Source organism: Bombus vosnesenskii, unplaced genomic scaffold (genome assembly GCF_011952255.1).
Source record: "Bombus vosnesenskii isolate JDL3184/JDL3185 unplaced genomic scaffold, Bvos_JDL3184-5_v1.1 scf7180000013363, whole genome shotgun sequence".
In the NCBI taxonomy this organism is placed as follows: Eukaryota; Metazoa; Arthropoda; class Insecta; order Hymenoptera; family Apidae; genus Bombus; species Bombus vosnesenskii.
In genome coordinates, this window is record NW_022882996.1 from 155,334 (window position 1) to 168,656 (window position 13,323).

General features: G+C 36.1%; 1 long non-coding RNA gene across 1 annotated transcript; it reads left to right on the plus strand.

The window, feature by feature from the left end:
- Nucleotides 1–10,845: 10,845 nt before the first annotated feature.
- LOC117237234 lies at nt 10,846–11,618 on the plus strand. Its single transcript, XR_004493969.1, has 3 exons — nt 10,846–11,177; nt 11,252–11,323; nt 11,402–11,618. It is a non-coding gene; the product is annotated as an uncharacterized LOC117237234 (long non-coding RNA).
- Nucleotides 11,619–13,323: the final 1,705 nt, after the last annotated feature.

Below are 13,323 nucleotides of genomic sequence, written 5' to 3' on the forward strand. Positions count from 1 at the left end.
TAGCAACATAGCGCAGCGTTCATTAGTTTGTTCATAATTCTTGCGATCGTTGTTATTACGGCTCATTATTCTTTGCGTTCGTTATTGCGCTCATCACTGCGTTTAGAAATTTTGTATTGTATTTTGCGTTTCGGGGTCTTTAGTTTTTTCGGTAAAGAAAAGAGAGTCGCGACTAAGTAAAAGAAAATTTTATCTTTGAAGTCCTCATTTCATCGTTTAGACACAAACGCGCATTGTAATTGCGATATTAATCCAGTTAGTAAATTGCTCAGTCTGTATTAAAATAGATAAATAAAGTAAGAGTTGATAATAAACTACATTCGAGTTCAAATAATAAACCCAACAAAAACTTCGACGACCACCGGAGCGGCTGAGGTAATGGCACCAGACAGCACCTACTCCTCAAGGTAAGAAAATTAATTTTGAAAATTTCCTTCTTCTCTGATAATCTCGTTGTCCTCGAGAACTGAATTAGAACTTCCTATCATTGATCTCGTTTTATTTTCGTGAACGGTTTTGAAGATAGAATCATTGTTTAAACTTTAAACAAAGGAGTTGTCCGCTGTGTCGGCTTGTGCGAACGGTGTTTTCAGCTACTGAAACATCCGCTGATCTTCGCATTCCTCCTCCCACTGTTGGTAAAATATTACCCGTCTTTGGGCAAGGCTTGCGAAATCACACAAGTCCCGCACAGAAAGGACTATTAAATACATCGTCGGAATCGATCGAAAATTAAGAACAATACCGGCATTGCTATTAACCGATATTCTTGCCATCATTGCATGCGACTGTAAGAGAGAAATAACAGAACAATTTCCCTTCGAAAATTTAACCAAAAAATCGTTCACTGCGTTGGCTTGTGCAAACGGTGTTTTCGATTATCGAAAACAGCCATCGATCTTCGCATTCCTCCTCCCACTGTTGGTAAAATATTACCCGTCTTTGGGCAAGGCTTGCGAAATCACACGAGTTCCACGCAGAGAGGATCGTTAGAATCATCCTCGATTATTAAACTCAAAAGGCAAGAAAATCGTGGTAACAGAATCCATCGTAGTAAGTGAATTGAGTTTCGGTTCTAACGGCAAACTACTACAGCGAAATTAAAAAAGAAGAAGAAGTCAAACGTAAAAATAAATTTATATAAAACAACGAAAAATCTTACGTTCCTATCCAATCCAGCAACGCTAAAATATAAATATCCAGCTAATAAAATATATATACAATAACCTAAGCAATTCTACGTCGAAATAAAAATCCGTTCAACGAGGAAAAATATTCATTGTACCCAGCTTTAATCCTCTCCCGTGCTAGTATCCCTGCGCATAGCAGGTTAGCCGAAAAGTGAAATTCATTTACCAGTTGCATTAAGCGTCAGTTAACGCTACCCATTAAACGTAAAAGAAAATAATAAAAGTAAAATATTTTGAAATAGTCCTTAGACTATTTCTGGTGGCAGCAACTACCGTATTAATTAGAAATCTAAATCAGTATTAAATACACAGAAATATCATTTCAATTTATTTCCCTTCAGATTAAATTCAAACTCAAACTATAAAAAAAAAAAATTTTCAGTAAAATTTAAACTTAAGATTTGATCGATTTAAACAAATAGATACGTAACAGATTAGTAGTTATAAATTTTTGGTGGCAGCGGTGGGATCCGCTTCACGGAGGATTAAAGTTGGTTTAAACGGTTCGATTCGCTCCACAAAGGATTAAAGTTGTTACGATTATCGATAAAATATATACCTAAGAAATAATGTCGACTAAATTAGAATCGTTGGACAAAGACATGATCTTGATGTTATCGGAAAAACTTAAAGCATGGGATGCGAATTTTCGCGACATGAGTACAACAATGAATAAATTACAAGACGATGTGCGTTCACTGAAAATAAAAAAAGAAAGCAAGACACCCGTATCATCGCCGATAATTTCCCAAGCGACAATACCGATAGAAGTTAATCCCCAATCAATTAAGTTAAAAGATGCCATAGAGACAGTACCAGTGTTCGACGGACATCGACCCTCGGTATTTCGATTTTTAAGAGTATGCGAGCGCGCACGAAACATGATTCCTAAGCATCAAGAATCTCAGTTAGTAAAATTATTAACGAATAAACTTCGCGGACACGCATTTCTCGCCATAGAAGACATAGAAATAATAAGTTTAAACGATTTCGGGAATAAATTAAAAGATATGTTCGGTCCGGGAAAAACGGTTAACGAATATAAAGGGGAATTAGCTACAATATTTCAACGACCGGGAGAAGATATTTTGGACTACGTAGAACGCGTCAAAGATCTCAGGCTGGCGATAATGAACGGGGAAAGGTACGAGTACGGCACCGTATTTCAAGATAGGATAGATCGAGACACGAGGGAAGCTTTCGTTAAGGAGCTCCCAAACGAGGTGTATTTACGAGTAAAGATAGCAGGATACCAATCCTTGGACGATGCGTACCGCCAAGCCGTGAAAGCAACACGAGAATTAAAACAAGTGAACAATAGAATTCGATACCAACATCCGACACCTTCGGATAATTATAACCAAAATAACGTTCATCCACCATACAATAGTATCTATACTGGAAACAACCGCCAGGACTGGAGATTTGTACCGCCGTCGCGGAAACATCTAAACAACCCGGGAATAGAAGAAAATGTCAGGAAAGAAACAAGAGCAATAACTTGGGAAGAAAAACGCATAAACAAATACCTCGATAGAGATCTAAATCAAAAGAGAGATGCTGATCATTTCAACCAATCAACTTTTCAATGCAAACACCATTCCGTTGCTGTGATAAGGGATAATGTCACGTTAAATAATAAGAGGACGCACGGTGCCATAGACAGGATCATGAATGAGAAATTTTCTGAGTTACCAAACAAGATAAATAATATTAGTGCCAAAGAACTTTCAGACGAAGCAGGAACTAGGAAATTGAACAACGAGACGACAGGCAATGCTTATCCACTGCCTAACATCACAGAGATATTGGACCCGCTGGGAAGTGCAAATTGCCCCTCCACGTTCGACTTGGCAAAGATACAAAAGCAAGACTCCACGAATTTCGTGAATGTTTCAACCATAATAGGAAAAGAGATAGCGAGTGCATCTCACTCAAAAACCTCTATAAAACCATCAGAAGGAAACTTTATCGAACTCAAAGCCAAATCATTAAATTGCAAGGAAGATCACACTATAGAGAATAAAAATATAGCTATCCATAAATCCAAAACAGAATCTATAAGCAAAAAGGTTTGTAATAAAAATTCAAAGACTAATTCCAAATCTACCAAAAATATTCCTAAACGTTCCTTACAAATAAATAATAATTTAATTACAATAAGCACTTCCAGTGAAACTATTCATCCTGAAAAGGTAGAGAAAAACAAAGGTGTTGTGAATAAAGTAAATAAAGAAGAAAAAGGGGTAACTAAGGAAAAGGATTCTAAACATTTTCAAGCTGAAGAAACACAAGTCCAACGAGCTCGAAGAAATCAAAAGGGAGAAAATAGGGAATCACCAGTCGAAGATATATATAAAAACTTGAATAAATACGCTAGCCATTGGATTATAATTGGATTAAAAATACTTTATTGGTTACTACATCTAATATTTGACGTAGGTAACATAGTAGGTAGTGCTGATCTTATGATTTCCCTAGGAAAATATAGATGGTATCACACTATACTATATACAAAATATATTTGGGTTAACATGGCTGCGGCACTTTCAAAAATTTGTATCTTGAATGCTATTAGCAAGCAATTGGGTAATTGGATCGATGTCAGTAAACTTGCGTCTTGGCGCAAAATAAAAACTAAAATGAAGGAAGGGAACGAAATTCTCCCCGCACAAATTAATTTCGGACATCTAGCCAGAGAACCTATTGGTGAAGTAACAATCGAAGGGAACATGGAACCAACATACTCAGAATATCTCGAAGATCTGTTCAATAAAATTTACACCGTACAACGAATGGCAAGAGAAAATTTGATAAAACCCAAACTAAGATCAAAGGAATATTACGACCAATCCAATTTTGTCTGGTTCCTTTCTTCATTTTGGCGTAGTACCAAATCACCGAGATTAAACCTAACTACTTTAGCTTTGGTTTTATCGAATCTCTCTTTGTCATACCTAGCACTAGTTTCCATCTCCTTTATCGCCTGTTGTCTTACACTGGAGATATCTATTTCTTTTTCCTCGATGTTATCAGGTAGTAATAAGTCATACGGTCTTGCTGCTCTACCAATCAATAACTCTAAAGGACTCGATTTGGTTACGCGGTTGATGGTGCAATTCAAAGCCAATTGCATCTCCCCGATCGCGTCTTGCCATGAACGCCCGGTCGTTTCTACCGTTGTGAACATATTTTTTAACGTGCTCATAACACGTTCTACTTGCCCATTGGCCCTACTTGCACCGGTCGCGATCAAATGAACTTTGATTTGTTTGCTTGCACAGAGTTCTTGAAATTCCCGGCCCGTGAAACATCTACCCTGATCTGCTATTATCCGACAGGGACTACCGAACAAAAACACGGCGGACTTAAGTGCCTTGATAACGCTAAGTGAATCCAATTTGCGTGTGTGATGTAAGTGCACGAATTTCGTAAAGGCATCGATCAAGACGACGACATACTCTTTCGAGTCATTCTTGCCACTCAGCTTGCCCGTTATGTCCATGTGCACCGTATGCCAAGGTATACTAGTCTTAGGTATGGGGTGTAGTTCGGCTTGTACTCTACCCGAACTTGCCTTTGAAACTCGACAAGCATGACAGTTCTCTACGAATATGCGAACATACTTCGCCATTCCTTCGAACCAGTAATACTCGTACAGTTTCTCAAGCGTTTTATCCCAACCTAAGTGCATAATGGACTGGTGCACATGGTTAATAACGGACCACCTAAACCCTCTCGGAACGATGGGCAGGCAGAGAGTTCTACCTTTTCTCTGTATTTTACGATGAAGGGTGCCGGACCGTAACTCATACGTATTCGCGACGTCTTCCGCGAGCCCTTCGTTCTGTAATTTATCGACGATCTCGGAGATTTGCGGATCGCGACGTTGTTCCGCTAATAGCCAATCTTCGGAGATCTCGGCCAGATTAATCTCTTTCTCTGCGACCTTGTCTATCATACGGCGATTCAAGTCTACGGGGTTTCGCGAAAAGAAATCTACGTGGGCCATTCGTTTACCCTCTCGATACATGATGTCAAAATCGAATGTTTGCAAATAAGCCCACCACCTATAAACCCGGTCGTTTAAGTTTACTTTGTTGCTGGAGGCTTTCAAAGAATTACAGTCGGTAACTACTAAGAATTTCCGTCCATGTAAGTAGTGTCGGAAATGCTTGACGGCGCTTACTACTGCTAGTGTCTCCAGTTCGTACGAATGATAGCTAGATTCCGCGGGACTGGTCCTTTTACTATAATATTCGATGACTCTGTTTTCCTTTTCGACTTTATGCATCAAAATAGCTCCATACCCCTCCGAACTAGCGTCGGTATGTAGCTCTATGGGACGATTGGGATCAAATATCATTAACACCGGCGCGTCGGTCAGAACGGAAATTATCTGTTGTCTTATCTTTTCGTGCCAGTCCGTCCAAGTTATGTGCTTGTTACTAAAAGTGAGTGCGTACAAGGGTTTCATCACTTGTGAAAATTTAGGAATAAATTTTCGGAAGTAAGAGGCCAAACCTATGAACTGCCTAAGCTGTGTGACGGTCGACGGTGCAGGTAAAGAATTCAAAGCTTGTATTTTTCCCGGGTTTGGACGAACTTCTCCGTTACGAATTACATATCCCAAATAAAGTACCGACGTTTTCAGAAAAGAACATTTAGCGAAATTGAAAGAAAATCCGGCGTTTACGAGAGTGTTTAGTACAGTGTGCAACCTTTCTAGAGCTTGATCTATTGAGTCGGCGATTATTAGAACGTCGTCCAAATAAACAACGACATACGAATAAGCGAGGTCGCCTAAGGCCTTGAAAATGGCTCTCTGGAAAACGGCTGGTGCATTTTTCAACCCAAACGGCATCGTCACGTATTCGTATTGACCGTCGGGGGTAACGAACGCAGTATATTCCGTCGAGTTAGGATGAATGGGAATCTGGTGAAATCCGCTAGCCATGTCCAGGCTAATGAAGTATCTCGCACTCTGCAATCTCGCGATTTGGTCAGCAATAAGGGGTAAGGGATACCGATCCGCGACCGTATTTTTATTCAGCGCTCGAAAGTCTACACACAATCTGTCTGAGCCGTCCTTCTTCTTCACGAGTATCTCGAACCCAATCTCGCTTATTACAAATCTTAAGCAATTACAACTATAATAAAATCTAGGCTAAGGTACTAGAGGATGTTCCCAAAATTTCCAAGGAAAGGCTTCGGCTTTCCTTTCATCTCCGACATATATATATATATATATATATATATATATACACATTTTAAATGTGATAGTGTTAGGTTATCTATTTTATGTTTGTTAAATATATGTGTATTTTATTTAATCTTATATTTCCCCCCTTTTTAATTAATTATATATATATTTTTTTTACATTTGTAGTTGCGCATAGAATTTATTAAAGAAAAGTGTTAACAATGTGTTTTGATGATTTGTTTCTCGGCCTGACTTCCATTAATCCCTAATATTCCTGTCGCCATGATGCGTGTAAATCTAACATGGCTGCTCATAAATGTCATTAGTAAAGTTATAGTGACGGATTTGTAGTTTTGTTTGATATCGAAGTAATTTTCCGTCTGTCGTTCGTTTTTCCTTATTCTACCGCAATTAGAACATTTATTTATTAATATTGTTTTAAAGTGACAATAGTATTATTCGTGTGAATATACGTATATATATATATATATGTTTATGTTGTGTGTCACTTCAGTATGGCTAATGTTTTGTGATTCTTCGATTGCGTTATTTATTGTTTCGAGTAGTTTATTTTATAGAGTATTCAATAATATAAAACATATGCACTCACACACACACACACACACGTATTTATATGCATATCTCTCTTGCCCATATAGTGTTCATACGAAATGAAATGTTAATTATTTATTTTATATTAATTTCTTTTAATAAGATAGAACACGCACACGCACACGTATATATGTATATATTTCTGGCAAAGTGATTTTCATTCAGATTCTTTAGTGATATAGTGTTGTGTATTTGAGGTTATGTGTCAATCATTTGATTTCATATATACATATATATCTTGTAGTGTGACAACATAGTATTGAAGGTTTTGTTTCTAGATTATTGTGCGTTTAGTGTGTGTTTACATATTTGTGTTTGATGATAGAATTTCTGTATGCAATTACTCAGGTCGTTGCGGTGTTAATTACTTTGAGCGTTTGGGCTATCGACAGGTTGTCGCTTAGTCCCAAGTGTTGCGTTGTGTGTTCTATTTCTTTTGTAGATTATTAATAGTAGCTTTAGTTTAGAAAAATAAATTATTTATATGTTTATATAGAGACATGCATGTTTCGTAATGTAATTCTTATATTATAATGCTCTACCGGCATGTAGGCTAGTTTTAAGTATGTATTTTAGATTGTAGAATGCACATAGATTAGTAGTAGTTTAGAATATAGATTTTTATATGTTTGTATAGAGACATGCATGTTTCGTAGCGTAGTTCTTATTTTATAACTCTTTACCGGAGCATAGCCTGTATCTTAGATTGTCGATTCGAGCGTACATTAATAGTAGTTTAGTTTAGACTATAATATATATATATATATATATATATATATACATGCATGTTTCGTAATGTAGTTCTTATTTTATAATTCTTTACCGGAACGTAGGCTAGTTTCAAATATGTATCTGTTTAATAGAATGCGCACACATATATATATGTTTCTGACAATGTAACTTTTATTTCTTTAATAATACAATATTGTATGTTTTATGTATTCGTTAGACTATTAGTTTTTAACTTTGTATATACTTATATTTCATAAATTGATAATATTGTATTTATTGCATAGTATTATAAGCGCTAACTCTAATATTTACTAATTTATTACGCGCCTAGCATATATGTTTATACTTATATGTAACTCTTCAAGTTGATTGATTAAAATATATTTATATATACTCGTATTTCTGGCGTTTCAATTATTTCCCTTTCCGTAGTAATTCTTATTTCCTGGTTTATTTGTTTGGTTCGTAACTCGTTGGTTTTATTTATTTTATTTTATTTTATACTGATTGGATTTATTAGTCGCCCCTCACTTTGTTAATCCTTCCTTTAGTTTCGCGGCGCCGTGTGTTCGTTTGTGTATTCAAATCTTTATACGCGCGTTTTGTATAGAATAGTTTTCTTGTTCTCGTTACGGCGCGTGCGGAGCGCGGGACGTGACAGGACTCGTTGAACTCCATTTCACAGTGCTAATTCAATGCACAACCATTTAAGCGTCGAAACAATCAAAATATCTCGCAAATCGCGATTTTGACGAAAAATAGCCGTCATTTCCTGCCCGTTGGAGATATTTCGACGTTTAAGCACTCGTTGAACTCCATTTCACAGTCCTAATTCAATGCACAACCATTTAAGCGTCGAAACAATCAAAATATCTCGTAAATCGCGATTTTGACGAAAAATAGCCGTCATTTCCTGCCCGTTGGAGATATTTCGACGTTTAAGCACTCGTTGAACTCCATTTCACAGTGCTAATTCAATGCACAACCATTTAAGCGTCGAAACAATCAAAATATCTCGTAAATCGCGATTTTGACGAAAAATAGCCGTCATTTCCTTCCCGTTGGAGATATTTCAACGTTTAAGCACTCGTTGAACTCCTTTTCACAGTGCTAATGCAATGCACAACCGTTTAAGCGCCGAAACAATCAAAATATCTCGCAAATCGCGATTTTGACGAAAAATAGCCGTCATTTCCTTCCCGTTGGAGATATTTCGACGTTCAAGCGCTCGTTGAACTCCATTTCACAGTGCTAATGCAATGCACAACCGTTTAAGCGTCGAAAGAATCAAAATATCTCGCAAATCGCGATTTTGACGGAAAATAGCCGTCATTTCCTTCCCGTTGGAGATATTTCGACGTTTAAGGACTGTTACGTATCAATTTGTTTGTTTAGATCGATCAAATCTAAGGTTGAATTTTACTGAAAAAAAATTTTTTTTTTTTTTGGAGTCGAGTTTGAGTTTTGAATTTAATCGGAAAGGAAATAAATTAAAATGATATTATTGTGTATTTAATTCCGATTTAGGTTATTAATTAATACGATAGTTGCTGCCACCAGAAATAGTCCAAAGACTATTTCAAAATATTTTATTTTTTATTATTTTCTTTTGCGTTTAATGGGTAGCGTTAACTGACGCTTAATGCAACTGGTAAACGAATTTCACTTTTCGGCTAACCTGCTATGCGCAGGGATACTAGCGCGGGAGAGGATTAAAGCTGGGTACAATAAATAATTTTCCTCGTCGAACGGATTTTTACTTGAATGTGAAATGGGTTAGGTTATTATATATATATATTTGATTAGCTAGATATATATATTTTGGCGTTGCTGGATTAGATAGGAATGTGAGATTGTTTGTTGTTTTATATAAATTTATTTTTTTGTTTGACTTCCTCTTCTCTTTTAATTTCACTGTTAAGACCGAAACTCAATTCATTTACCCCGATGGATTCTGTCGCCACGATTTTCTTGCCTTTTGAGTTTAGCTATCGAGGATAATTCTAACGATCCTCTCTGTGTGGAACTCGTGTGATTTCGCCAGCCTTGCCCAAAGACGGGTAATAATTTACCAACAGTGGGAGGAGGAAGGCGAAGATCGATGGGTGTTCTCGATAATCGAAAAAACCGTTTGCACGAGCCGGCACAGCGGACGATCTTTTGGTTAATTTCCCGAAGGGGGGATTGTTTTGTTATATCTTTCTTATAATCGCATGCAAGAATGGCAAGAATATCGGTTAATAGCAATACCGGTATCGTTCTTGATTTTCAATTGACCCCGACGGTATATTTATTAGTCCTTTCTGAGCGGGACTTGTGTGATTTCGCAAGCCATGCCCAAAGATGGGTAATATTTTACCAACAATGGGAGGAGGAATGCGAAGATCAGTGGGTGTTTCAGTAGCTGAAAACACCGTTCGCACAAGCCGACACAACGGACAACTCCTTTGTTTAAAATTTAAGCAATATTTCTATCTTTAAAACCGTAAATGAAATCGATGATAGGAGGTTTTGATTCAATTCTCGAGGACAACGAGATTGCCAGAGAAGAAGAAAGTTTTTTAAATTTAATTTGCTTACCTTGAGGAAAAGGTGCTATCTGGTGCCATCACTCCAGCTGTCCTGGTGATCGTCGAAGGTTGTTGGGTTTATTATTTAATCTCGAATATAGTTTTCTATCAACCTTTACTTTATTAAACTATTTCGATACAAATTGAGTGACTTGCTAACTGAATTGATATCGTAATGAAGACTTAAAATTTTACTTTATTTAATCGCGACTCTCTTCTCTTTATCGAAAAACTAAAGACCCCGAAACGCAAAATACTTATACAAATTTCTAGACGCAAAGAATAATGAGCCGTAGTAACAAACGATCGCAAACTAATGAACGAATAATGAACTGAAGAACGAATAAAGAATTAAAGAACGAATAATGCACGAATAATGAACTGAAGAACGAATAAAGAATTAAAGAACGAATAATGCACGAATAATAAACTGAAGAACGAATAAAGAATTAAAGAACGAATAATGCACGAATAATAAACGCCGCGCTATGTTGCATCGCTTATTTATAATGCCATCCCCTACGGGGTGGTGGTCCGCTGGGGGTACGCTTCCGTGGGAATCGGGATGTTGCAGTTTGGGCTTCTTGGAATCGTACGTGACAAAATGTAAATTCCATATTTCGACTTAGTTTTTTATCAGTCCTGTGTTTCCGCTGAGCTAGCGTCTAGGAGATTTGAAGCATTCCACGCTGATCTAGTCCGTTCCGCGAGAAACTTCCACGTGCTGTACCGTGGGAATTACCGGTGTTTCTTCGGCGCGTGGAAGGGCTGGTGGCTGCAGCATCATTATTATTTTAAAGTTTGCTCGGGCAACACGCGCAACTCCGCTGCTCTCCCATAACAAAGACCTCCTCCTTCGAATTGTTTTGCGTAAGTTTGGATGTTTGCATATTAAGATTGTTTTGTGATTTTGATTGTTTTTCCCTTTTTTGCTATTTCCTTAGGCTTCGGTTATCGACGTTCGAACCATGTTTGCTGAGTCGTTTCTATCAGAGGTTCCTTTCCAGACTTCCCTGGTACGTATTTAGTCTTATTTTTAGTTCGTTTGGTTCGTCCTGTTTCGTTTTATTTAAAATATACCGTGTTGTTTCCAGCCCAAGCGAAAGAGGGATTCCGAAGAGGTTTTGGAGGCGCATCTTCGTCACCATGCTTCTGGGAGAAAGGGAATTTCCCCTGTTGTGCGCTATTGGTGTATGCGTGAGTTCAGCGAAATTTATCCCGGAGCTCCTTGCTTCGATTTTGATTTATTGTAGCTGTCTCAATTTTGTTGGTTCGCTGTTTTGATGTTCCTTATTATTATTAATTTTGACATATTTTGTTTTGTGTTCAATGTGTGTGTATATATATATATTAAATATATATATATATATTAATATATATATATATATATTTTAAGTCTGATAGTGTTAGGTTATCTATTTTACATTTGTTAATTTTTTAATTTTATATTTCCCCCCTTTTATTTAAATATATATATATATATTTTTATATTTGTAGTTGCCCATAAAATTTATTAAAGAAAAGTGTTAACAATGTGTTTTCATGATTTGTTTCTCGCGCCTGACTTCCATTAATCCCTAATATTCCTGTCGCCATGACGCGTGTAAATCCAACATGGCCGCTCATAAATGTCATCAGTAAAGTTTTTAGTGACGGGTCTTTAGTTTTGTTTGATATCGAAGTAATTTTCGTCTGTCGCTCGTTTTTCCTTATTCTACCGCAATTAGAACATTTATTTATTAATATTATTAAATAGTATAACTCGTGTGAATATACGTATATATATATATGTTTATGTTGTGTGTCACTTCAGTATAACTAATGTTTTGTAATTCTTCGATTGCATTATTTATTGTTTCGAGTAGTTTATTTTATAGAGTATTCGATAATATAAAACATAGGCACTCACACATACATATATATGTATATACGTATTTATATGCATATCTCTCTTGCCCATATAGTGTTCATACGAAATGAAATGTTAATTATTTATTTTATATTAATTTCTTTTAATAAGATAGAACACACACACGCACGCGTATATGTGTATATATTTCTGGCAAAGTGATTTTCATTCAGATTCTTTAGTGATATAGTGTTGTGTATTTGAGGTTATGTGTCAATCACTTGATTTCATATATACATATATATCTTGTAGTGTGACAACATAGTATTGAAGATTTTGTTTCTAGATTATTGTGCGTTTAGTGTGTGTTTACATATTTGTGTTTGATGATAGAATTTCTGTATGCAATTACTCAGGTCGTTGCGGTGTTAATTACTTTGAGCGTTTGGGCTATCGACAGGTTGTCGCTTAGTCCCAAGTGTTGCGTTGTGTGTTCTATTTCTTTTGTAGATTATTAATAGTAGCTTTAGTTTAGAAAAATAAATTATTTATATGTTTATATAGAGACATGCATGTTTCGTAATGTAATTCTTATATTATAATGCTCTACGGTTTGGGCACAGAAAGGTAATAGCTTTGGAGTTATTAGAGGCCATGATTTATTTGGTAGTTTGGGAAGCCTGATTTTGTGGTTTGTTGCTAGAGACATGCATGTTTCGTAATGTAGTTCTTATTTTATAAATCTTTACCGGAACGTAGGCTACTTTCAAATATGTATCTGTTTAATAGAATGTGCACACATATATATATGTTTCTGACAATGTAACTTTTATTTCTTTAATAATACAATATTGTATGTATTAGTTTTTAACTTTGTATATACTTATATTTCATAAATTGATAATATTGTATTTATTGCATAGTATTATAAGCGCTAACTCTAATATTTACTAATTTATTACATGCCTAGCATATATGTTTATACTTGTATGTAACTCTCCAAGTTGATTGATTAAAATATATTTATATATACTTGTATTTCTGGCGTTTCAATTATTTCCCCTTTTGTAGTTATTCTTATTTCCTGATTTATTTGTTTGGTTCGTAACTCGTTCAATCCGTTAGCTGGTTTTATTTATTTTATTTTATTTTATACCGATTGGATTT